This window comes from Mytilus californianus, unplaced genomic scaffold (genome assembly GCF_021869535.1).
Source record: "Mytilus californianus isolate M0D057914Y unplaced genomic scaffold, xbMytCali1.0.p SCAF_11, whole genome shotgun sequence".
NCBI classification, from domain to species: Eukaryota; Metazoa; Mollusca; class Bivalvia; order Mytilida; family Mytilidae; genus Mytilus; species Mytilus californianus.
The window spans coordinates 1,487,237-1,495,976 of record NW_026262593.1 but is presented as its reverse complement, the minus strand read 5'-3'; positions in this window follow the sequence as shown (position 1 = coordinate 1,495,976).

The following is an 8,740-nucleotide window of genomic DNA, read 5'->3' as shown; positions in this document are numbered from 1 at the left end:
CCACGAGCAAATAGGCAGATAGCTGTGGACATTTAACCTTGGAAAAGAGAGGCGAAGATACCAAAAGGACATTCAAACTAATAAATCGAAAACAAACTGACAACGCCATGGCCAAAAAAGAAAAAGGCAAACAGACACACAAAAGTACACAAAACAACATAGAAAACCAAAGACTGAGCAACACGAACCCCACTAAAAACTGGGAGTGATCTCAGGTGCTCTGGAAGGGTAAGCAGATCCTGCTCCACATGTGGCACTTGTTGTGTTGCTAATATAAGTACACACCCAGTGATATGTCTAATTCTGTAGGTCACATTCGGGTGAAAAGTAACGATATTGTAGTTACGACAATTGGAACATATCCGTTGTCATCTGTATAACAGATATTCCGTAACGGTCAACCAACTCGTGATGGAGTCCGTAAAATTTACGTAGAAATGATTTCAACTTCACTTCTTGGAACTCTTGGTTTAATAGCTTCTTTGTGAGCAGCAAACCTCTATCAAGGAAATCACGATAGGCATGATACAAGACCCTCGACGAGTTGTTTGAATGGATCATGAACATGTAGATAACATGGCCTTTTAACTACATTATGCATTGCATCTGATTGGACGATACTGCGTATTTATACATCTTGCAAAATCAATTGGCCGCCCAATCTGCCACGAGTGAAATACCGGACGGGAAATTGTCATGGGAGCATATGTTTACACCAAAGTCAACCTTTGGAGTCTTTTGAGTACACAGGCGTGCCTACAGACTAACAGGCCAACTATTTTCTTATCTCCTTTATGCTATAATTAATTTATGAACTGCCTGTGGAACCATAATTCACTGATACAGTTTGATTTTTCTCCAGAGAAAAACGAATAAATTATCTAAAATACTATAATTTCATGTTTAATGCTAAATTTGAAATGTACATATGTTGCATCGAATTAATGATGCAGTTTTGTAATATCAATAGTGATGGTTATAGAATTTATATAATACCTAAATGTACCAGATGTCAATCAAAACACGATGACTAACAATTGAACATCAGAATATAGCGCAATTATAGTTTAGTAAAGTACGAAGGTATGAATGGAACTTTTAAAAAAGTAATTTCTGCAAAGTAAATTCTTTTCACAATTGAGAAAGGTTTGGCGTTTTTAATGCAAAATGTTATCAATGTAGAATATCATTGAAAGATTCAAACATTGGATGTTTGACACGTGTAGATCTATTATAAAAATAAGAAGATGTGGTATGATTGCGAATTAAACAACTATCCACAAGAGACCAAATGACACAGACATTTACTATTATAGGTCACCGTACGGCTTTCAACAATGAATAAAACCCATACCGCACAGTCAGCTTTAAAAGGCCCCAAAATGACAAATGTAAAACCATTCAAACGAGAAAACAAACGGCCTGATTTGTGTGTTCATTATCTATTGTGCTGTATTTGTGTTCTGTCGTAAATTAATTTTAGGTGTTCGTTGTTATTCTGTGGTTAACATGTTGAAATCTACCTTTATATTATTTATTTATGTATTTCTCTGCCCTAATTGTTCTTGCATTTATTTGTACTGTATTCCTGTCACATATTATGTCATTTTATCGGTATTTTTAACATTACCATATAAGCGGGAGGTTTGGCTAGCCATAAAACCAGGTTCAACTCACCATTTGTTCTTAAAATGTCCTGTACCATGTCAGGAATATGGCAGTTGTTATCACATTGCCGTTTCTATGTATGTTGGCGTTTGTTTTTGTAGCAGTTCAGTGTTTCTGTTGTTCCGTTTTGTTTCCTCTCATAGTTGATGTGTTTCCCTCAGTTTGGTTTTTGATCCGGATTTGTTTCAGTTAAATCGATTTATGACCATTGAACACCGGTATACTATTATTGCTTTTATTTATGTACAAAATAATGTACGAAAAACAAATATGATATACAGCAACAAACGACAACTACTGAATTTACAGGCTCCTGACGTGGGACAGGCACATATAGAATGCGGCGGGATTAAACTAGTTTAAAGGCGCCAACCATCCCCTAACATGGGACAGTGGTGTAACAGGACAAAATAAGAACAAACTATAGAAATCAATTGAAAAGGGCTTAACTCGTCAGATGGATACAAAGCAGAAATACATCTAACATCAACATAGAGTGGACGTGGCAGGGTACTTATACACCCCCACAAGTAAAATTAAGTTTGCATTGTGAACAAAAATAACACTATCGACAATATATATCAGGTAGTCCTCAAAAAGGTGTCCAAACAATATGTCAACTCTAAATCGTACCAAGTTTATACATGGTTGTGAATGAATAGCAAAGAAGTACCAAAGATCTGCCATCAAATTACAAAAATATTTAAGTGTGACATAAGACAACCACTGACGAGGATCCGGACTTTGGACAGGCAAATGAATTTAAGACGGGGTTAACCTTGTTGTTACCCTCTTCCTATTACTTAGATCAGTGGAACTGAAAAAATACACACAAGAACATTTGAAAATGCTCTTTATCATGACAACATCCGTTCTGTCAGAGGATGAATATTTCGCAATCTGAAGAGTTCTCTGAATTTTCTGATTTTAATGCCAAATATGCTTATTGTTAGACCTTTCATTTAAATTAAAATATATAAAAGATTTTATTATTTCTTATCTCAAAAATACAGAAATTTTGTTGGTTGATTACACATTGAATCAGATAAGTTTTTTTCTGAAAAGCAATCTTCATTTCTATGTATATTTTTAACAAGAACTCTTTTTCTTTTATTTCTTGCAAACAAGTTATCAGAGTTACCTTCTCATATTTTGTTTCAAACTTCTGTAATTGAAGATTCATTGTCAATAAAAGACAAATGTTATTTTTTAAATATCGATATATGCGTGACAGCATAGCTTTCGAAAATGAAAAATGGTAACCTGATGTATGATTCACGCAATGTCACAGCTTGAAGAATATAGAAAAAGTTTTATTAACAATTTATATTTTTTTGACTTTTTAAAAAGACATATCCAACTTCATCTACTCCTTCACACTGGTGCAATCTTCTAAAATATTTATAATCTTTATTAAAATTGTGTCCTGTGTTTACTGTGAGGTCCTTACAACAGTATATCATATTTCGGAAAGCAGATAGTAAAAACGTCTATTAGTAGACACCCAGCAACAGGTTGTTTACGCGCGTCTGGCGCTAATACAAAATTTCTATACTGGTATCTATGATGAGTTTATTCAGATAACGTTGTATTGATGAAGACTGTTCTGTGAACTTTATTTTTTATGTGTGTCGTTAGGTTGCTGTTTCATTGATATATATCCTATATCTATAAAAAAAAGTATATTAAACCGTTGCTACGTATAATTCACAGAATGTGTTCCCAAAGATGTTTTATTCTAAATACCAAAACATATACGTTTGTTAGTGTTTTAGAGTCATCTAACCACGATGATTGTTTGCGTAAGATGTGAACATAAAATATGGAGTTGTCGCATCAATCCCACTGAGACAACTACCCAACATAGAAAATAAAGTAAAGAACTGCATTTATTATTAAGAATCTAAGGTTCAAACTCCCTCAAGGAAACTTGACCTAAGATAAAATCGCCTATTATATGAAGGTCCAGTTTTGTCATACATATAGATTATACATATCGTATTTACACATCACTGGCTGTTAAATGTTTGTGTTTGAGTGTCCTTGATGAAGGTTAATACAGAAAAACGCGTCGTAAGCACGCCATTGATAAAGTGTTTTTTTTTTCATGTAACAGAACTTGGTCGATACCGCTGCTGGTTAACTGTTTGTTTCCGAGAGTATTATCAGCTAAGAAGTTAGTGGTACGTACTAGAATGATATATAACTTTCTTATTTGAAATTCCCAGTAGATAAATTCAGTATCACGAAACGAAGGTTCCAATTTCCCCAAGGAAAGTTAATCTTAGATACATTGACTATTCTGTCCAGGTCCTTTTTGGTCATATAGCTCCTAGAGTTTCTTCCTGTTTACACATCCCTGAATTTTTTATGCTTAGGTTTTGGCGTTCCCGATTAAGGTAAATATTGAAGAAAGCTTCGAACGCAAGGAAAGAATCAATGATTGTTTCATCTACAGGTCATTATACGGCCTTTGACCATTGGCAAAATCCATACCATATAGAAAGCTACAACAGGCACATATATTACAAAATTTGAAACAATTAAAAGTAAAATCGAAAGGTCTCAAATTAGCTAACAACGTTAAGCAAATAGATATGTCAGATAACAATTAACGACAACCACTTGACTACACCTGACTCGGGACTGGCACATTGAAAATGTGGCGTTAGCAAATATGTTTGTAAACGCTCAGCCTTTGACAGTAATGTAACGTTTTGTTGATATCAGTTGTCAGTTTTCTGTGACTTATGGCGTTTAGGACGCGTGGTAACCCGCAGATATCTATTTTGGTTGAGTTTTATTGTTTATTTGATAAGCCGTTGACCGAAAGTGTTCACTGTACATATCCGTTTATCAATAATCATAACAATATACTCTGAAAGCAGAACCGTTTATTCTCATGGAAACAAAGACTTAAAAAATCTGGATGATGAGAACAAAACGTTCACAAAACAGACTAAATTAAAAACAAACTAATTGGAATTTTTATATTCACGTGCACATTCATGGTTCTACAATCTGTCGATACCTATATCTTGGCATTGCACAAGCTCATGTCGTTCTCAGACTGTTAATGAAGTCCTTACATTAAATAAATTGGATGTTGGATGTGTACTGATTGATATTTTAGTCTTAGACGTATGATATGTTTATTGATTGTTATTTGCTTTGAACTAGCTGCTAGTAACTGTGAGTACTCTCAGATTTGAACGTAGTATCTTTTTTAGTTGTGGGATGTATAAAAACCCTGCCACGTTCACTCTGTGTTTTTGTTAAATGTTTTTCTGCTTTGTATCGATCTGATGAGTTTAGCCATTTTTAACTGATTTTTATAGTTTGTTCTTATGTTGTGATGTTACATCAATGTCCCAGGTTAATGAGGGTTTTGTGTCAACAAACTATTTTAACCCTGTCACATTATATATGGGCCTGTACTAAAGCAGGAGCCTGTAATTCGGTAGTTGTCATTTGTTGCTGTATATCATATTTATTTTCGATATTTTTTTGTATATAAATCAGGCCGTTAGTTTTCTCGTTTGCATTGTTTGACATTTGTTCTTTCGGGGCCGTTTATAGGTTACTATACGGTATGCGTTTTGCTCTTTGTTGAAGGCCGTACGGTTACCTATAGTTGTAAACTTCTATGTCTTTTGATCTCTGGTGGAGGGTTGTCTACTTGGCAATCATACCACATCTTCTTATTTTTATAAACTTAGCTTATTTATCTTTACTTGAGATAGAGGACTGGAACATGAGGAAGCAGTTTGTTACATATTATAATACGTTAGATTGATCGATGAACGGTCTCTAATCGATGTCTGTTTCTTGAAATCGCAGTCTATTCTGACGTAACAGGTTCAAATCGAGGTCAACAAATTTAATTCTCTAATAGACTTCAAATTGAATGTCAGTGTTGCACCAGAACAAAGACTGGTTGTATTCTCCAAAAAATGAGACCCACAAAGCTTAAATTTTTATATCATAGTAGTAATGATTTTAATATTTTTAATTTTCTCAATCTTTTATGCCAAAGGCTTGAGTAAAGGTGATCTTGGGATCAATCAGTTTAAATCGAAGACTTTAACACTAGTATTTGCAGCTTCTCTTTCTTTAACGCGGCGGTTTTTGGGAGTTAGAGCATAGGCCTATTGAATCAGGGTTATGATAATGTGTCCAAATGTGTTAAAAGTAAAATAACAAAAATACTGAAGTCCAACGAAAATTCAAACTGGAAAGTCCCTTTACAAATTTCTAAATCAAAAGGTCAAACACATCAAACGAATGGAAAACAGTTGTCATATTCTCGACTTGGTACGGGCATTTCCTTATGTAGAAAATGATGGACTAAACCTAGTTTTATAGCTAGCTAAACCTCTCACTTGTATGACAGTCACATAGAATTCCATTATATTGACAACAATGTTTGAGCAAACCAAACAGACATAATAGATAAAAATGTCAAAATTCGGGTACAGCAGTCAACATTGTGTTATAATTTTAATCCCTATAAAAACAAAGAACTATGTCAACAAAGAAAAACAAATTGGCATGCAGATACTCTATAGAAAAAGCACTTGAACAAAAATGAAAGACATTAATACCAAAAATGACCATAGCACAATAACACAATGGCGGAATGTGTAAATACCGAGCCACACGAAAAGGATATTACCAAAAACAGTAAAGGTTAAAAATATACAAAGACAAATAAAAAGATCACTTTAACACGTAATTAAGATGATGAACAACGTCAGTTCCTAGAATCTATACTTTAAGACCATCATGTATTATGTGTGAAGTTGATACGGAACAAGATCTTGGTATCGTCCGATGGACTTTTTTTTTCGCAAAAAAACGAGACGTTCTTTGACATAACCCTGGTTCATCGACTTTTATGCCCAGACACTGGTGACGTTTTATAAAGTCTGAGTAGCAGCTGCAAGCTCTTGAATACCGAATGAGTTGGGAAATGCATATCCAAATTGCAGGTGAAGTTGGTATGCTAATGTGGGGAAAATTTTTAATTTCAAAATTAAAATCGTCTCGTTTGTCATAGATTCTGGTACTGAGATGACCGCTTATGTCAAATTCGAGATATAAGTATAAAAGTTGTTTCTTGAATTTCTAGTTCTGAAGGATATATTAATGGAACCCAATCAGAAAAGTTTAAATTGTTAATGGAAAGAACATCATCAGCATATCTGAATGTGAAATTAAATGATTTGGTTCTTAAATCATTTTGTTTTTGACAAGTGTCTGAAGGAACTCACTCCGACTCATACGAAAATAAGAAGAGGTCAGCAAGGAGAGGCGCACAGTTGGTTCCCATAGAAATGCCAACAATTTGTTGATAAAGTCTACCACCAAATTCAACAAATACGTTGTCAATAAGCAACTCCAGCATACTAATCACTTGTTCCTCGGTGTATCATGATTTACCTTTTTGTTCACTATTAACATGTAATAATATTCTTATGTGTCTGTAATCTATCAATATCGTTGTCCCTAACATGATATTAAAAGAATAGGCGTATTTGATTTAATGAAAATAATCGGTAATAGTTTTCTCTCGTAGAAATAGGTTGAATCAGACAATTTTTTTATCCATCAAAACTAGTATATACTATGTGAAAATTCATGTATCAGATCGCTAAGTTAAAGATAATTTCTGAAATGTGAGGGCGAATTATAAACTTTCCTTCTATCCTGCTTTACAAAGTTCTGTCAACGTGCTTGAAAATAACAACGGACATGGAACAACAACAAATAAATTGACTTTAAAATATTACGACATCTGTAGTCAGTAATTGGAAATGAGATATAAGATAAAGAGTTGTTTGAAGGAATCATGAACGTGTAGAGAGCATGGCACTCTCACTTTATTATACATTGAGTTTGATTGGACTGCGTATGTATACATCATGCAAAGCCAATATGCAACGATTGAAATTTCATTTTGTATAAATATAAGGAGATGTGGTATGATTGCCAATGGTATGAATATATTTTTTTTACCAGTTAAGTTAAACTTTACAGTGTTTTGAGTACACAGGGGATGCCCACAGGCAAACATGTCATTTATTTTCCTTCCGCCTTTATGCTGTAATAATTTATGAACAGCTTTTGGAAACATAATTTACTGATAAAGTTTGAAGACACTCCAGAGTCATCTACTATTTTGGTTTGAATCTCTATAATTTTAAATTCAGTGTCATTCATGGATAAATATAATGCTCTGAACTAAAATAAGTGTGACAACATAGCTTTAGAAAATAATAAATGGTAACTTGATATTACATGTAAGATTCACTCACTGTAACAGCTGGAAGAACATAGAGAAGGTTTCATGTGGAATTTACATATATATTTTGTGACTTTTGAAGAACGAAAGAGACAATTTCACACTATTGCAATTTTCTAACAGCGTTGTATGTAGTTTGAGGTTCTAATAACATTATGTCTAATTTCTAAATAGCTGACGAAAAAATATTTAAAAAAAACCACCTAACGTTTTATCGTATTTATTGTTGAAACTGAAACTGTTGATTATTTTTTTTACTAGTATTTGTACCGTAAAATGGATGTCTCATTGATATGTAACCCGTATTTAAAAAAAAAAAAAGTCCATTAAATAGTTACTCGGAATACTACCTGAATCAGTCAACCTTTTCAACTCTAGATACCACAATATTCTGACGTTTTTGTTTTAACCATGATGTTTGTTTGCATAGGATGTAAACATTAAAATCAAGGAGATGTAGTATGATGCCCACTGAGACAACTATCCAATGAAAAATAAGGACCTAAACGACTGTAGGTTAGTAAAAAGTCTCGACAATGAACAAAGCTTATATCGTATATAAAGCTACAACAGCCACATATATAACAAGGTGTGAAACAATCAAAGAAAGAAAACCTAAGACCGCATAAAATTAAAAGCACCAAGGGAAAAATAAAAATGTCTTATAACAACAAACGTAAACAACTTGACTGCAAATCTCTGGCTTTGGGATGGTACATTAAAAATTTGGTTAAGTCAAATATATTGTAAACGCTTCTCCAAAGCTTT